The sequence below is a fragment of the Anabrus simplex genome, chromosome 1 (assembly GCF_040414725.1).
Source record: "Anabrus simplex isolate iqAnaSimp1 chromosome 1, ASM4041472v1, whole genome shotgun sequence".
NCBI lineage: Eukaryota > Metazoa > Arthropoda > Insecta > Orthoptera > Tettigoniidae > Anabrus > Anabrus simplex.
The window spans coordinates 23,517,855-23,537,147 of NC_090265.1; the positions used below are offsets into that span (position 1 = coordinate 23,517,855).

Genomic DNA, 19,293 nt, shown 5'->3' on the forward strand with positions numbered 1-19,293 from the left:
TTTACGTAGTATTTCTACCATAAAGTTATATTTTTCTGAATGATAAGGATGGCATACATTAAATCACAAGGATAGGCAGTATTATTTTCTATAAATAATTTCACAAAGATAGATTATGCCTAGAATCTTCATGAAAGGCATTCCTTGCATATTTAAATAATTCACACAAGCTCATACATTCAAGTTCAGACAGTCATGAGAGAATATGGTTGATTAGTTAAGTTTTATGTTTACTTTGTATCGAAGATTAATTTGATGAATGATACAATGATGAGTAATGTTAGATTTTAAGGTGAATATTAGCATATGTTTTTGCTAGCAAGGAATACTTATCTTTTTCCCGATGCACACAAATGTATTATGATAATCCAAAGACAAGCATGAAATTAAACCCTCATCCTAAGATAACAGAAGAAAGGATATGAAATATGATGCAGGTAAAATGATATATTTTATGTAATTCAAACAACTTAACTTTTGCTTGACATTCCACGTGGATTTCTATTTATTTAAAGAAATTTTAATATATATTTTTTAAATTTAAATGATATGAAAGTGATTTACAAGTTCATTTCATATCTTAATAATTTATACAATATATAACCAACATATCAATGATCAACATTGATAGTTTATGCTATCGAAGGAGATTCAATTAATTCAATTTAAGATGTTAATTTTTCCTTTATTTCATTTTTTGTCTCAACTTTCAAACTTGAATAACTGATTATAGTTAAGGTATACTGGAAGTGCTATTTATCAATTTGGTTAAGGATATTAGATAGATTTAGAATGAAGGCGTCAAATATATCATATTCTCGTTTAGCCAACGATTCATGGGATGGAGACGTCCATCATCATTACTGGCAAATGAGACGTTTATGATGATGCCGTCTTCTTTTCGGAACCCACGTCAAGAAAATAAACATCGAACCCGGGGATTAAGCTAGTCTGGATTTTCTTTACGTTCCCGCCCTGGACGTAGGATGGTCGTAATATATGGGTTTGACCCTGTTTAACGACATAGATAGTACTGATTATATAGCCTACTTGCTGAACGTATTTCTAATTATTATGAAAGGTGTTTTCAATATAATTTGAGATTAGGTGTATACATAATTCCTAATGATGTTGACAGGGAGGAAATATCCATGTACGATCGATCTGCGGTGTTAAAAGAATCTGTTGAAGTACCGGTAAATTAAAAAAGTGTATGCTACATATAGCATACTTGAACAATATTTTATATTGATTTAAAGGTGGCGTCCGCGGCATGTTCGATCTCTAACCTAAATTTTGCCCAGTGGGTACCGAAAGTACATTCACTTTGGAAGCTCTTAATCTGTTCATAGATCTCTAGCGTCATTTGGACATTTCATTAGTCGCAGTTGACGTACAGATAAATTCCTCGAATCTCCCCTTTTGTCATTGACCTTCAGAAATTGCTGCAGGCAAGCTCCCCACTCCATTGGCAATCTCACTGCTCACATATTCTGGCATCGCAGTAAACATTTCAATGTCTTGTTTAAAGGCATAGAATGAAAAAATTCCTCAGCCAGTTTCCAGTCATTCGCCAGGGTCAGGAATGGAATGGATAGATCATAGATCGCCTGGCAGTATGAGTGATGTGTAGATGCCATAACGTTGGCTCAACGACGGGATGCCGCAAGTATTATATAACTTAAGGATGAGTAGACACTGTAACGTTGACCTAACGACAGGATTAGGACACCGTCTATACATAGCCAAATCATAGGCTAGACAATTTTACGAATCGACTTGAACGATGTTAGTGTTTGCAGTAGTGGATATGAGTGGCATGAATGTGAGGGTTGTCCCACGCGGAGACCTGGCTACTGGAGATTGATCCCTATTACTTAGCCGCGAGTGTTCAAGTTCGATGAATGTTCGTTTATATTTGTTTCTTTTCTTTACTTTAAGGCGACACTCCGGAGATAAAAATCAATATTTTGGTCATTTCGATGAACATTTTTTATATTTCGCAACCTATTCAAAGCAACTGATAGCAAATACAGTAGAGACAATACGCTACACTTCCGGATTCAACCTTGTTAAAATGGGAGACAATTCGCAAGTGGCGCTCCTAGTGGCGTGACCTGAAAGTTCGCGCTAAATTCAAATATCAGTGGAAATGTATATACGTAAATGGATAAATAAATTACGTCTAGAAGTGTTACTAAAATATTAACTTCAAAGTTGCTAAAGCAATTCTGGATACATGAATGAAGAATTATTTAACAGGTTATTATTTAAAGACTGAAATTAGACATATAATTAAGATGTGAAGTGGACTGCTGTGAAAGGGCTTGATCTTTCATTTATGCATTACTTTTTTAGCTTTAGCATACCTGTCTGAACTTTCACGGCTAGATTTGTCTTTTTTCTCAGTTAAAAACATTGTACGCCACATTAAGACACTTGTCAATAAAAATATCGGCACATTCCTTACATACACGATTCAATGAATTTACATTTAAGAGCTGGACAAAATTCCTTTTAACTTGAAGCCTACTAACAGAAAGAAAATCTGTAAATTTAGCCGCAAAAACATTCAAAATTTCCCTATAACCAGTACTTGCCATTACATTAGGGTAAAGCAAATTTGCATCATCATCATCATCACATTTCTTAAATCACTCATATCTTCTTCAGTGCTTGACAACGCATTACGGACTTCCAAATGTGGTCACTTGGAACACAACCAGCCACACACATATGCATTTTCCTTAATTAAATCAAAACCCACAGATCACACCTACAACAACCCATCGGTATTGAAGGTTAACTGCTGCACTAATACAATAAAATAAGCTTATTATATATTAAGCCAGTTAAAATATGGGTCGCGCAGGTCAGAATTTTAGGAAGTAGGCCTTCTATAAGAATATCTTTGCAACTAGAAGAATATATATGCAAACACAGTATTTACTTACATTTTCTTGTCACTAGGGAAACGGAAGAAAGACCGCGAATCCTTCTCCACTTCATAGGTATTGCAGCCAAACACAGCACATATCTTTCCACTCATACTGAGAGGAGATGTAAAGGAATGACACACGCTACTATTTACTTATGTCAACTTAATGCAAACACATAAATAACCCAAAAACTTCACAAACAAATACACGTGCTCTTATGACAGGATCAATAACTCTCAGGTCACTCCGCTAGATAGAGCTCTAATCGCTGACGCTCGATATCTCGCAGAGTGTCGCGTATTGTCTCTACTGTATTTGCTGATAGTCTATTTGGTTCGATTAAGGTTCCATTCGGGGGATGTTCCAATATCCAATAGGATAGTCGACTGGCGGATAACCTTAGTTAAATGTAAATCTGGAATTCTACTTGTTGAAGGTCATTATTTCAACGGATCGTGTGGGTTAACTCTCAGTTATCGTTTGGATCAATGATGCCCGATTTTCAGGTTTTTCTATTATTGTTTCTGTTTTTTCTGCCCACCAATATTACATTGCGTTTTCATTCTTTGGAGGACAATAAACAATTTCAATACAACTTTACCACTCACGTTGTGCATTGTGACTGCGTTATAACATGTTGTGAAAAATGTAACTGGCTTTTCCATGCCAACTGTATTTAATAAACAAATTATCGTGATTTACGTTATAAATACTTCAGTAAGCACATTTTTGCTCCTCATTTGAAGTAGTTATGCTCTTCTCTGAACCCTATTGTTTGGTCGATGAAGTGACGGAAAAGGACTCGGAACGACCCCAAGATCCGAGAGTACGACATTGCTCTACCGAAGCAGCCGAGGCAGACGACCAACAACGGAACGGTAAGTTCAAGGGTTCAATAGTATGTTGTATTATCATGGTTGTGAAAGAAATTCTCCTTTTGTATTTAGTCGAAATGTTAAGTAACCGCTTAATGGTGGTAAATTTGTGACATCTGCCCCAAACGTGGAAAAGCAATGGTAAAAATACGGTGTTACTAAACGGGGTGACATTGTGACAAGTTCTTCTTGAAATATTGTGTAATTAATTACAAACACACGTCTAAAAATTCTTGCAAAACATGAATATAAGATGGAGGCATGCGATAATATAGAAAAACCTTAACACATAATGATGTTATTCGATTATATTGAAGAAATCACCAAAACTGTCACAAAGTAACCCCAGTTTACGGAATTCTTTCTTCCGAAACCGTTTTAGGTACGAAATTAACATTTTACATGAAGGTTCGTCTTCTATGTCCTAGATGTTAAATAAGAGATATTTTTAAAAATTCTACCCCTTAAACAAATCATTCTGCATCCGGGAGATAGTGGGTTCGAATCCCACTGTCGGCAGCCCTGAAGATGGTTTTCCGTGGTTTCCCATTTTCACACCAGGCAAATGTTGGGGCTGTAATTTAATTAAGGCTACGGCTGCTTCCTTCCAACTCCTAGACATTTCCCATCGTCGCCATAAGGCCTGTCTGTGTCGATGCGACGTAAAGCCACTAGCAAAAAAAGTTCACTTCACCATTACTGTTTGACGTATGTTCGCTTCTACGACCTACAGTAGATGTTTTAAAACATTCCAGTTCAAATGCGTGTTAGATACGAAAATAAATAATAATAATTCCTTCAAAACCGCTTGACGTACGTACTGAGGGTGTATTTACAGGCTCAACCGACAGCATACCAGTACTCCCCAAAATGTTAAACTTTCAGTTTAAATCCGTAGCAAAGCACGGTAATGCTGCTATTTTAGGATTGCCAGGTTGTAGGTTTTTCCCTTAATCTTACGTTTTTACTGTTAATTTAGCCTTACATTTTTATTTCCTCGTATAGCACTTTCATTCTTTCATTAAATACCAGATGATGTGCCCGTGCTTCGCCACGGGATTCTCAGAAATACTGACCTTCTGGTTTTCCTAACTGAAGTAAACAAAGGCCATTACAAAAACATCAATAGGTACTGTAAGTAGCGATTAAAAGCAATGTTATCTTATAAAATACTCGATCAAATGAAAACCCGCACATTTTCTCACTTTTAGCGAACAGTACTACCGTTAAAAGGCGAACAATAAAACTTTGATTTCCACCTATTCAATATGGAAAAAACTGAGGATAGTCTCTTGCAGTACTATGGTGCCGATCTAACAGTCCAAAGTTCCAGAGCTGGAATGACCAGACCGCAGACAGCTGTGATCACTCCTCTGCCATAATTCACTTAAATATGCACACTGCTCATTCCAATCAGTGCCTCAGAGTAGGGATTGAATAGCTCGAATACTATGATGAACCAGTTTGTTACGTACCAGTAGTATCAGAAATTTACGAACCAGAGGAATGGCATGCTAAAGAAGAAAATTATCTAACTCCCGAGTGACTTCCCGCCAATATTCAAGCAGGCTGTTACACTCGGCACAACCGGATGATTTGGTCGTGTGGTTAGGGGCGCGCAGCTGTGAGCTTGCATCCGGTGGATTCGAACCCCACTGTCGGCAGACCCGAGAGCGATATTCCGTGGTTTCCCATTTTCACATAAGGCAAATTCTGGGACTGCAATTAAGGCCAAGCCCTTTCCTATCCCATCGTCGCCATAAGACATATCTGTGTCGGTGCGACGTAAGGTAAATTTAAAAAATATTCGGTATACAGCAGTAATCCTATATATCGTAGATGAGTGGCGACAGAAGACACAAAGTCCACCACAACAAACAATGGCCAATGTAATGTTATTGTTGATCAGTTTTATGAGCTGTATTGTAGGGATTAACCTTTAGTTTTGTTTCAACTCTGTGATATTAGGGCGTCTTATAAAAGTATTCATAGCGTAGACTGTAGTTCCTTATTCTCCGACTTCACATACTGATTTTCATTAAATTATGTTTACCCAAGTTCGTTGACTCGGCGCTGATATGGACTTAGTAACAAAACTCCAAATTCATGAATATCTCTATGATCATAGCCGGTACGCTAACAATGCATAAGATATAAATGATCGATATTTAAAACTGTATAACTTTAGTTATGTAGGCCTAGTATTTATCGATACGGCCACTAATAACATAAATATTTGAGAATTACATTTTAGGCCTTCCCTTAAACTACCATTTCACTCAGTATGAATAAAATTAATTATGGCCTAGATTATAGCGACTTATTTCCCGACTTTCCATACCGATTTTCATTAAGATAGGACCACTAATAACAAATGGTTGAGAATTTAATTTGAGGCTTTCCACTAAACTACCATTTTTCTCAGTGTGAATACAGTTATTTATGGCCTAGATTGTAGTGACTTATTCCTCGACTTCCCGTATCGACTTTTGTTAAGATATGGCTATTAATAACAAATATTTGGGGATTAAATTTTAGGCCTTCCCCTAAACTACCATTTCACTCAGCGTAAGTATAATTATTTATGGCCTAGGTTATAGCGACTTATTCTCCAACTTTGTATACCGATTTTCATTAAGGCATGGCCACTAATAACTTAAATATTTGAGAATTAAATTTTAGGCCTTCCCCTAAGCTACCATTTCAGTCAGTGTGAATAAAATTATTTATGGCCTAGATTGTAGCGACTTATTACCTGACTTTGTATACAGATTTTCATTAAATTCTCTTCGGCCGTTTTCTCGTGATGCGTGTACATACAGACAGACAGACAGACAGACAGACAGACAGACAGACAGACAGACAGACAGACAGACAGACAGACAGACAGACAGACAGACAGACAGACAGACAGACAGACAGACAGACAGGCAGGCAGGCAGACAGACAGACAGAAATTACGGAAAAGTAAAAAGTGCATTTCCTTGTTACTGTGGGCACGACTGATACAGAAATACCATCCTTTTTAAATTCTGAGCAATGTACAGACAAAACTCTTATTTTATATATATATAGATAGATAGATTTGGCGCTGACTTATAGTAGGACGCAAGACAATTCTTCTATTTAATCAACGAGGTCGTTGCCATTAATATACATGTAACAAAAATACACATTGTTTTGATTTTCTTTGTTATTGCCGTTCGGATATGGATTTTTGGAATATTTTTGGTTGGTACGATATCGTACTTCTGAAGATCGGTATAGTTAATTTCCACTTCTGGTGTTATACTCACGTTCGTAAACTTCATTGCAGTGATAATTCCTCGAATCCTTATTACATTCCTGTGTTTTCTTCATTTAGGTACCGGTAGTCAACTTTTGTTCGAGAATCATAGACCTAATGAGTTCATCGGCGAAGAAACGCAACAAGCAATAGCAGTAGGCCTACAGTCAAGCGTAAGAATTGGGGAGATACTTCCACGTGGGTTAGACTTGGTTCAACTGATAAACATGCCTGTTGTACATTGTGCAGGAAGGAATTCAGCATTTCGCATGATGGATAGTTTGATCTCAAGCAACATGCCCAGTTCAAAGGACATTAAATGAGAAAGCAAGTAGGCCTACTCAGACCACGAAAGTGTCTAATTATTTTGAGAATAATAAATCTGAAGCCGATTCTGTTACAGCTTGTGAGACAGGACTTGTGTATCACACAGTCAAATATAACCTCAGTTATGCAAGTTTGGATTGCGGCAATAAATTGATGTCATGTACATTCACAGATTCAGAAACAGCTGTAAAACTTCCCTGTGACAAGAATAAGGCATAAATGTTAGTGAAAAACTCATTAGCACCTAAAAGTGTCAATGATTTTGTTAATATCCTGAAATTCCCAGAAGATAGTAAATTATTTTCAGTAGCAACGTATGTTTCCATCAGAGGCAAGGAGAAGATGTTCCCAGTTTGTATAAGAGACTCTGAACCGTTAGTAGGCGAATAGAACAAACTGTTGACATTATTGAACAGTCTGATGAATTGTCCACATGCAGTGGCAAAGTTAATTGTTGATAAACTGGACAGCCATGCACTAAACATTAATAATGTAACAGCATGTATTGCTGACCATGATAATGTGGATTTTGGCAGGGAACAATCAGTTTATCAATGTTATTGTTTCTTTCCAAGAATCCAAACCTTCAGAACAGGGTTGCCAATCTGGTGATTTTGTCACCAGATCTGGTGTTTTCAGGAAGGCGTATGGTGACAAAATTTGAATTTTGTGACAAGTCGAAAATATGGTGTTTTTCTTTAAAATTTGGTGACATATTTGGTGATTTTATAATAAAATGTCAATTTAAAAAAGAACTACGGTCATGAGACGTATAACTTAGTAAAATATTATGACCTATCATATAAAATATGATCTTAACATGTTTACGTAAGCGACTCGCTTGACATTGTCAAGTTGACAATAAAACCAGCGCAATTGTCGCGTGTGAGCAAGAGCGCTGGATTTTTAACAGCATCAATGTTGTATTTCCGTGCATTATTGATCTTATTATTAAGGTGAATAATAGCGCGGTCGACATCATTCTTACTTGTAACAGTTGTAACTGGAAAAGTTAGAATGAATCATGCGGAGCCCAGCTCCAGTGCCAATGTCGCTGTGTGATTAAAGATAGTGCGCTGGACTTTTGAGTTGTGATTGTGTGGTAGTGTTTACTTATTAATTTATGTTAAATGTGTTAATTACAGAGTTAGTGTAGTTGGGAACCATGGGGAAACCTCAGTATAAACAGCGATTTAGAGACGAATGGCTTAAGGATGATAGGTATAATAAGTGGTTACTAAAAGTAGAAGGAAATGCCACAAAAGGCTTTTGCAAATACTGTAAAACTCAACTAGCTGCTAAATTAGGAGATATTGAAAAACATAGGAACACTGCTAAACACCTCAAGGCAGCCGAACCCTTTAGTTCTAATAGGCAGAAAACTTTAAATTTTAAACCAGTTAATATTGAGACAAATTTAGTGGAAGGAAGAACGGCACTTTTCATAGCAGAACATTGCTCGGTTCAAGTGGTTGACCATCTTAGCGAGTTGTGTAAAGTGAATTTTCCCGATACCAAAGGGATTAATAATTTGAAGTTGCATCGTGCAAAATGCACTGCTATAATACAAAACGTGTTAGCTCCTCATTTTGAAAAAGACTTGATAGATGATTTACGTGAAAGTGAAATCGGTTATAGTTTGTTGTTGGATTAAACGAATGATATTTCAGTTATCAAGTTACTAGGCATTGTTATAAGATACTATTCAAAAAGAAAAAGAGAGATTGTCGTGACATATCTACAGTTAGTAGAGTTGTCCGAATGTACAGCTTATTAATTTATGTTAAATGTGTTAATAGTTGAGGCTTTGGAGAAATGTCTGTGTAATAAAGGTTTGGATTTGACTAAATTAAAAGCAATAGGAACAGACATGCGTCTGTTATGGTAGGCATAAATCATGGCGTGTATGTAAAGTTAAAGGCTAAAGTGCCAAATCTACAATTAATCAGATGCGTTTGTCACTCTCTACAATTGGCAGTTTCACATGCATCAGGGTGTTTACCGAGGAACTTAGATTTCCTCATAAGGGAAAGTTCCAATTGGTTTTCACAATCATCTCTACGGCAGGTTGTATACAAAGAACTATACGAGGCAATAAATGAAGGCGACTCTCCCCTGAAATTAGTACAGTTAAGCCAAACTCGGTGGCTGTCCATCAAAAGTGCAGTGACAAGAATAATGCAACAGTGGACCGAGTTAAAAACACACTTTGAAATCGCTCGTCTTAAATATCGCTGTTATACAGCCGATATTTTATATTCAATGTACAGCGACCCTCAGAATTACTTACACTTGTCTTTTCTGAAGCCAATTTTGGTTGAAGTGCAGACCGTAAATAAGAAGTTCGAAAGTCGAAACCAAGATCCTACAAAATTATTAGGTGACCTAATCCTTCTCATTAAGTCATTATGCACCAAGGTTCTACTGCCCACTGTCAAAGTAGATGTCCTGAAAACAGAAATTAATAATCATCTGGACCCAAAGCCCTATCTAGGTTATGATTTCGAAACTAAAGTATCATCGTCCTCGTTTTCTGAAGACCAACAGAAACAACTACGCGATAGATGCGTGCAATTCATTGTTGAACTTACCCAACAATTGAGGCAAAGATTACCTGAAAATATAGGGATCCTTGAAAAAATGTCTCTCTTTTCACCCGAAAATTGTTTAAGGCCTTTTAAGTTGCAAATTATTGATATAGCACAACTCTTTTATGCTGACAATAATGTTATTGCGAAAGTAGAAAACCATTGGAGAAATTTGCATCATATCCAGTGGACTGAAGTTAAGGACACTGTGAAATTTTGGGCAGAAGTTGATATGTATAGGGATTCAACTGGTGAAAACCCTTTCAGCGAACTTGCAAATTTAGCTATATCGACTCTCGTACTTCCTCATTCTAATGCGGATGTAGAACGAGTGTTCAGCCAAGTCAATATAACTAAAAATAAACAGAGAAATAGAATGTCAATACAAACTCTCCATTCGGTCTTGTGTGTAAAATTTGGATTGAATAGGACAGGGAAATGCTGTTATACATACGATCTACCGAAAGGAGTACTGCAGAAAATAAGCACATTAGAGTCATACAACTATCCGGGTCAAGTACCCTCAACTTATACAGATCAGCCATAAATAAACAAATATAGTACAGTTTTTAATTTGTGTATATAGTTTGTAATTTAATACACTTATGTTAGGATTACGACAATTGATAACACGCAGTGAACATTTTATTATTATAATAGTGCTAGTGTTTGAGTGTGACTTGTATTCAGTTGATCATATGGCTATAATATAGGCTAGACCTATCTTTACAAGAGGACACCATTAGACTTACTAAACTTTAGAGGCAGAACAGCACAACTGAAAGGAGCTAAGTGTAAATTTAATGCATTATCTTACTACATCTGGAGAATTTATAGAGTTTTCAAATCCAGATCTGGAGATTTCTGGTGTTTTTCACATCCATATCTGGTGATAATGAGTATCTAGGAGTTGGCAACCCTGCTTCAGAATGCCAGTTTTGCAAACCACATGGTACATAATGCGAAGAAGCATGCCATGGAAGAGTTCAATCAATCAATCAATCAATCAATCAATCAATCAATCAATCAATACTGATCTGCATTTAGGGCAGTCGCCCAGGTGGCAGATTCCCTATCTGTTGCTTTCCTACCCTTTTCCGAAATGATTTCAAAGAAATTGGAAATTTATTGAACATCTCCCTTGGTAAGTTATTCCAATCCCTAACTCCCCTTCCTATAAATGAATATTTGCCCCAGTTTGTCCTCTTGAATTCCAACTTTATCTTCATATTATGATCTTTCCTACTTTTATAAACGCCATTCAAACATATTCGCCTACTAAAGTCATTCCACGCCATCTCTCCGCTGACAGCTCGGAACATACCACTTAGTCGAGCAGCTCTTCTTCTTTCTCTCAATTCTTCCCAACCCAAACATTGCAACATTTTTGTAACGCTACTCTTTTGTCGGAAATCACCCAGAACAAATCGAGCTGCATTTCTTTGGATTTTTTCCAGTTCTTGAATCAGGTAATCCTGGTGAGGGTCCCATACACTGGAACCATACTCTACTTGGGGTCTTACCAGAGACTTATATGCCCTCTCCTTTACGTCCTTACTACAACCCCTAAACACTCTCATAACCACCTGCAGAGATCTGTACCCTTTATTTACAATCCCATTTATGTGATTACCCCAATGAAGATCTTTCCTTATATTAACACCTAGATACTTACAATGATCCCCAAAAGGAACTTTCACCCCATCATCGCAGTAATTAAAACTGAGAGGACTTTTCCTATTTGTGAAACTCACAACCTGACTTTTAACCCCGTGTTTCAACATACCATTGCCTGCTGTCCATCTCACAATATTTTCGATGTCACGTTGCAGTTGCTCATAATCTTGTAACTTATTTATCACTCTATAGAGAATAACATCATCCGCAAAAAGCCTTACCTCCGATTCCACTCATTTACTCATATCATTTATATATATAAGAAAACATAAAGGTCCGATAATACTGCCTTGAGGAATTCCCCTCTTAATTATTACAGGGTCAGATAAAGCTTCACCTACTCTAATTCTCTGAGATCTATTTTCTAGAAATATAGCAACCCATTCAGTCACTCTTTTGTCTAGTCCAATTGCACTCATTTTTGCCAGTAGTCTCCCATGATCCACCCTATCAAATGCTTTAGACAGGTCAATTGCGATACAGTCCATTTGACCTCCAGAATCCATGATATCTGCTATATCTTGCTGGAATCCTACAAGTTGAGCTTCAGTGGAATAACCTTTCTTAAAACCGAACTGCCGTCTATCGAACCAGTTATTAATTTCACAAACATGTCTAATATAATCAGAAAGAATGCCTTCCCAAAGCTTACATACAATGCATGTTAAACTTACTGGCCTGTAATTTTCAGCTTTATGTCTATCACCCTTTCCTTTATACACTGGGGCTACTATAGCAACTCTCCATTCATCTAGTATAACTCCTCCGACCAAAATAGATGGAAATAGATGTAGAGAATCTTGTTTTGAAGATCTATATTAATTTATTTGTGTTAGGTAACAGGCGTGAGGAAAAGAAATGGTATTTTGAATGATGAATTTTGAGTGATCTGAAATCTTAAGGCATGTACCGGTACCCGCCAGGTGGCTCTACTTAACTCCTGCCATTAACAGATATTGAGTATTGGCCAACAATAAAGAGCTATTTCAAGAGCATTGGGGTCTGTCCAAAACAACGCCTAAGTTTTTAGCTGAAGATCCAGAGAAAGAAATTATCCCTGAAATCTATTTGCATTTTGAGTCAAATATAGGAGGTACCTGAAAAAAAAGGAAGCTAAGCATTATTGAATCTGTAAGAAGATCACACAAAGAAAGGATGACAAATTCTATCGGAGTGAAACCAAAGTTTCATCAACAACCCTTAAGAACATTTTATGTGAATTTTATCGTTTCTATAACACTTTGTTGAAATATTTCGAAACCCATTATGACTTCTCAGCTTGTAATACGTATGGAATGTTGGACATTCTCTTTAGAATGCGGAAATATGTTACCGCTATTGTGGCTTTGAACTTGCTATTGAAGTACTCAGTCTGCATAATTAATCAATCTAGACCAGGTATATGAAGAATTTTGTGAGGTTAAAGATGAATTCACTGACTGTATCACTAAGGATGACAATGTGGTGTCTGAGTGGGTGGAATTCTACACACTACCTGAAGAGAAAGTAACAAATATCTCCCGGTTCATTTCTTTTATGTTAAGTATACCTACCAGATTCAAACGCTTTTGTGGAATGCGTGTTTTCGATGATGAAGAACAAGTGGACTGATGGTAGGAGCAGGAGCAGATGTTCACCCGAAATCATAAAATCAGAGCTTCAAATTGTAATAAATTTTAACATACCCTGTAAAGAGTTCTTTTAAACCTGTTAAAGAATGACGGTAGATTGCTACAAAATCTAAATCAGTTTCCAAATACCGAAGTGTTACGAAGCAATAGCGCTTAAGACAAAAATGCGTGTCAGTTTTTATCGAAAATGCCATTTAATAAAATTATGAAGGCATGAGTTATTCAAAAATATGTCAATTAAATTTTTTTCCTTTTGTATTTAAAAAATGGCAACCCAATGCTAGTTATCCATATAACATATTCCAGCTAGTCGTCGGCAAATAATCTCAATAGTCACATACGAGTACTTAACATTTTAGATGAACATGCTACACTTCAAACGCTCAAGTAATAGTACTTACACGGCATGACACCACTGTCTCGCACAACACGGTCACTCACTCCTGCTGAGGCAACACATCTTCTCTCAGTGGGAGAACAGACACACTGAAAGCCATTGGGCAATACAAAGAATTGTCACTGGATCAAAGTACGTGTCACAAGCTGCTAATTCAGTGTGCTCCACACTCAGGTACCAGCCCATATTTTGTACTCGTCCCCATAATCCAGACGATTTTAGTGATTTTTCAAAAACTTGCTGCTTTTTACCTACTTAGTGGATTTTACTGTAACTTGTGACACATTATCTGAAAAGTGCAGTCTTTTAATTGATATCCACTAACAGCATTCAAATATTCTGAATAGTACACAAGTATTGCTGTGTCATCACTATGTAAACCGTCCGGCTCCATGGCTAAACCTTTGGTCCAGAGAGTCCGGGATTTGATTCCGATAACTCGGGGGCAGTGTGTGTGTGTGTGTGTGTGTGTGCTGTATTCATATTTAGAATTCATCACAGGTAGGGCCTCATCCTCACAGACGTACAGGTCGCCCATATGGCGTCAACCAGGCCTCTTCGGAGGCCGCACGCCATTATTACTATGTAAACCGAAAAAACTTATTAAATACAGATCATGAAAGTGATAGGGTCCGACTCATTGGCTGAATTGTCAGCGTTGAGGCCTTCGGTTCAGAGGGTCCCGGGTTCGATTCCCGGCTGAGTCGGGGATTTTAATCGCCTCTGATTAATTCTTCTGGCTCGGGGACTGGGTATTTGTGTTTGTCTCAACACTTTCCTCTTCATATTCACACAACACACTATGTCACCAACCAAGACAGAAACACGGAATAGTGTATACATTCCACCATACAGGGTTGGCGTCAGAAAGGGCATTCGGCCGTAAAACAGGGCCAAATACACATTTCAACATACGTTCAGTGGTTTAGATGTACCAGCAATTCTTAACTGGGGCTAATAGCTTAACACTCGTATGTGATGTGGATTGCCATATTGGAATATATATACGATTTTTCACGATTTTACGCGAAGGTTTTAACATTCAAAAACCGAACATTACTACCTGCTGGCCATGGGTACGTAGTGCAAGGCGCAAGTACAGCTTGCACGACCGTAGGTCGGTAATGTCTTTGAGGTTGAGCCAGAGGTACTCCTGAAGCCTGTGGTAATGTGGTGGGGAGGGCCCACGTAAAATAAACGGTGGTTGGTTCGCGTGGATGTTGATGGGGTGGAAGGAGTACCTTTGGTTGTAGGTCTGTTTTGTATTATGTTATGTAAAAGAAAACCCAAGGCATCACTGGGATATGTGTTTAATTGACTGTACAGTTGAATGTGTGCCGTAAAAATACCTCTGTCTATAATATTTATCCATTTACACAGGTGAAAAGTTATGTGTTGCCTAATGGCAACAGTATGCAGCAGAGGGTTAAGAAGAATACACATGCCAAGCTCCCGAACCAGATAAAATTAACCATTCGCAGTCAAAATCCTCGGCCGGGCATGAATCGAACCCGATGCCTTCCAACATGACACTGACGATTCAGCTACGGCGGTAGACCAAACTGTCTCTTCCTCTCGTTTAAAAAGTATGATCATGATTTGTTTCTTTTAACTCCTTGTCCCATTCTGTTGTTGTTTGAGTCATCATTCCTATCCTGTGCTAACATTTTCATTTCTACGTAACTCTTGCATTCTACATCTGTTCTAATTTGCTTGTCATATTCATACCTTGGTCTACCCCTACCACTCTTACCCCCTACACTTCCCTCAAAAGACAACTGAACAAGTCCTGGGTGTCTTAAGATGTGTCCTATCATTCTATCTCTTCTCGTCAAATTTAGCCAAATCGATCTCCTCTCACCAGTTCGATTCAGTATCTCTTCATTCGTGATTCGATCTACCCCTACCGGGCGAGTTGGCCGTGCGCGTAGAGGCGCGCGGCTGTGAGCTTGCATCCGGGAGATAGTAGGTTCGAATCCCACTATCGGCAGCCCTGAAGATGGTTTTCCGTGGTTTCCCATTTTCATACCAGGAAAATGCTGGGGCTGTACCTTAATTAAGGCCACGGCCGCTTCCTTCCAACTCCTAGGCCTTTCCTATCCCATCGTCGCCATAAGACCTATCTGTGTCGATGCGACGTAAAGCCTCTAGCAAAAAAAAAAAAGCAGCGATCTACCCCTCTCGCCTTCAGCATTCGTCTGTAACACCACATTTCAAAAGCTTCTATTCTCTTCTTTCTGAGCTTATTATCGTCCACGTTTCATTTCCATACAATGCCACGCTCAAAGCGAAAGTCTATAAAAACATCTTTCTAATTCCTATATCAGTGTCCGAAGGGAGCAAATTTCTTTTCTTAAGAAAAGCCTCCCACTCTTGTGCTAGTCTGGCCCATTCTATCATATTTTTGGGAGAATTTTATACAACTGAAGGTTGGCAACATTGCTCTGATAGTAGAAGGGAGGAGGTTGAAGGAATGCCGGGGAGCTCTCGGCCTCGTGTAACATGGACGGGGGCTTCTTAAATGAGCTCAACAAAGAGTAATTGCCATAATACACACGGGGTTGGGTGAAAGGGCAGACCCAATTGACTGGCTCTTTGTATGACTGCGTTCAAAAGAATGCTTCGGCGAGCCGTCAATGTCTTGTCGAAGGTCGGAATTTAGCTCGTTTAGCTCAAGAATAGAAATGTTGAAATACCGTGTGAATCAAGCGTCCTTAAAATGTTCAATGGGACACTCAATTACAGTCACTTCCATCCATGCACCAGATACGCCACACTACCAACCACCGAGACGCAGACTAGGCAGATGCTTAGGGCGGCGGAATTTTAGCTGTTACTGTTTATTTTAATTTGTCCGACTCGTTGGCCGAATGGTCAGCGTACTGACCTTCGGTTCAGAGGGTCCTAGGTTTGATTCCCGGCCGGATCGGGAATTTTAATAGCTAATTATTTCTACGGGCTCGGGAACTGAGTGCTTGTGTCCATCCCAAACACTCTGCTCCTCATATTCAGACAACATAAAGGAAAGGGTGATAGACATAAAGCTGAAAATTACAGGCCAGTAAGTTTGACATGCATTGTATGTAAGCTTTGGGAAGGCATTCTTTCTGATTATATTAGACATGTTTGTGAAATTAATAACTGGTTCGATAGAAGGCAATTCGGTTTTAGGAAAGGTTATTCCACTGAAGCTCAACTTGTAGGATTCCAGCAAGATATAGCAGATATCTTGGATTCTGGAGGTCAAATGGACTGTATCGCGATTGACATGTCTAAAGCATTTGATAGGGTGGATCATGGGAGACTACTGGCAAAAATGAGTGCAATTGGACTAGACAAAAGAGTGACTGAATGCGTTGCTATATTTCTAGAAAATAGATCTCAGAGAGTTAGAGTAGGTGAAGCTTTGTCTGACCCTGTAATAGTTGAGAGGGGAGTTCCTCAGGGCAGTGTTATCGGACCTTTATGTTTTCTTATATATATAAATGATATGAGTAAAGGAGTGGAATCGGAGGTAAGGCTTTTTGCGGATGATGTTATTCTCTATAGAGTGATAAATAAGTTATAAGATTGTGAGCAACTGCAACGTGACATCGAAAATGTTGTGAGATGGACAGCAGGCAATGGTATGTTGATAAACGGGGCTAAAAGTCAGGTTGTGAGTTTCACAAATAGGAAAAGTCCTCTCAGTTTTAATTACTGCGTTGATGGGGTGAAAGTTCCTTTTGGGGATCATTGTAAGTATCTAGGTGTTAATATAAGGAAAGATCTTCACTGGGGTAATCACATAAATGGGATTGTAAATAAAGGGTACCGATCTCTACACATGGTTATGAGGGTGTTTAGGGGTTGTAGTAAGGATGTAAAGGAGAGTTCATATAAGTCTCTGGTAAGACCCCAACTAGAGTATTGTTCCAGTGTATGGGATCCTCACCAGGATTACCTGATTCAAGAACTGGAAAAAATCCAAAGAAAAGCAGCTCGATTTGTTCTTGGTGATTTCCGACAAAAGAGTAGCGTTACAAAAATGTTGCAATGTTTGGGTTGGGAAGAATTGAGAGAAAGAAGAAGAGCTGCTCGACTAAGTGGTATGTTCCGAGCTGTCAGCGGAGAGATGGCGTGGAATGACATTAGTAGACGAATAAGTTTGAATGGCGTTTATAAAAGTAGGAAAGATCACGATATGAAGATAAAGTTGGAATTCAAGAGGACAAACTGGGGCAAATATTCATTTATAGGAAGGGGAGTTAGGGATTGGAATAACTTATTAAGGGAGATGTTCAATAAATTTCCAATTTCTTTGAAATCATTTCGGAAAAGTGTAGGAAAGCAACAGATAGGGAATCTGCCACCTGGGCGACTGCCCTAAATGCAGATCAGTATTGATTGATTGTTTGTCGTGATGTGCTTTGTGGCTTCTGTTGTCCCTCATCTCCGGTAGATAGGATTACTGCTGCATACAGAGTATTTTTATTTGATTTACGTCGCACCGACATAGGTTTTATGGCGACGATGGGATAGGAAAGGGCTAGGAGTGCCTTAGACCTTAATTAAGGTACAGGCCCAGCATTTGACTGGTGTGAAAGTGGGAAACAACGGAATACCATCTTCAGCGCTGCCGACAATGGGGTTCGAATCCACTATCTCTCGGATGCAAGCTCACAGCTGTGCACCGCTAACCACACGGTCAACTCGCCCAGTCGTACAGAGTGTAACAGCCTGCCTGAATATTGATGGGAAGTAGCTGGGGAGTTAGATAACTTTCTTCTTTAGCATGCCATTTCCCTGGTTTAATAATTTTTTGATACTACTGGTACGTAACACACTGGATCGTCATAGCATTCGGGCTATTCAACCCCTCTTTTGAGGCACTGATTGGAATTAACAGTGTGCATATTTAGCAGAATAATGGCAGATGAGTGTTCATGGCAATCTGAGGCCTGGTCATCCCAGCTCTGGAACTTTGGACTATTCGATTGGCACCTCCATCTAACCGCAGCACTGTTTGTTAAAAGTAATAAAACGTGCGGCTTTCCATTTGATCGAGTATTTTATATGATAGCATTGCTTTTAATCGCTACATTCATACTCACTTTTTTGTAATGACCTATGTTGATTACAGTTAGGAAAACCACAAAGTCAGTCTTTCTGAGAATCCCGTAGCGAAGCACGGGTTTAGGAAAAGGCTAGGAAAGCAACAGATAGGGAATCTGCCACCGGGCGACTGCCCTAAATGCAGATCAGTATTGATTGATTGATTTAACATACCACATTACCAAACACCACAGAAACACGCAGTGATTACATCCCTTCATATAGGATTGGTGTCAGGAAGGGCATCCGGTCGTAAAACAGGGCAAAATCCACATGTGCGACGCAGTTCTCACCCGCGACCCCACAGGTGTAGAAAAGCGGTAGGAAAAGAAGAAGAAGAAGACTGTTCATTTTAAATTACCGAGTGTAGTGGATGGCTATGGAGCCCAGCCCTGTATTCAGAAAACGCATGGATTCGAACCCATGGCCTGTCCTGTTTTCTTTCATTTCCCATTTTCACTTCCAAGCAAATGCTAGGA

At 38.6% G+C, this 19,293-nt stretch overlaps 1 protein-coding gene across 1 annotated transcript in view; it reads right to left on the reverse strand.

Annotated features, from left to right (window-relative positions):
• Nucleotides 1-13,794, reverse strand: part of LOC136859888 (facilitated trehalose transporter Tret1-like) — a 65,846-nt gene extending 52,052 nt beyond the window's left edge. The window contains exon 1 of the mRNA XM_068225346.1: nucleotides 13,725-13,794. The gene's annotated coding sequence lies outside the window, so the exon portion shown is untranslated. The remainder of the gene's footprint in view (nucleotides 1-13,724) is intronic.
• Between the last annotated feature and the right edge of the window lie 5,499 nt (nucleotides 13,795-19,293).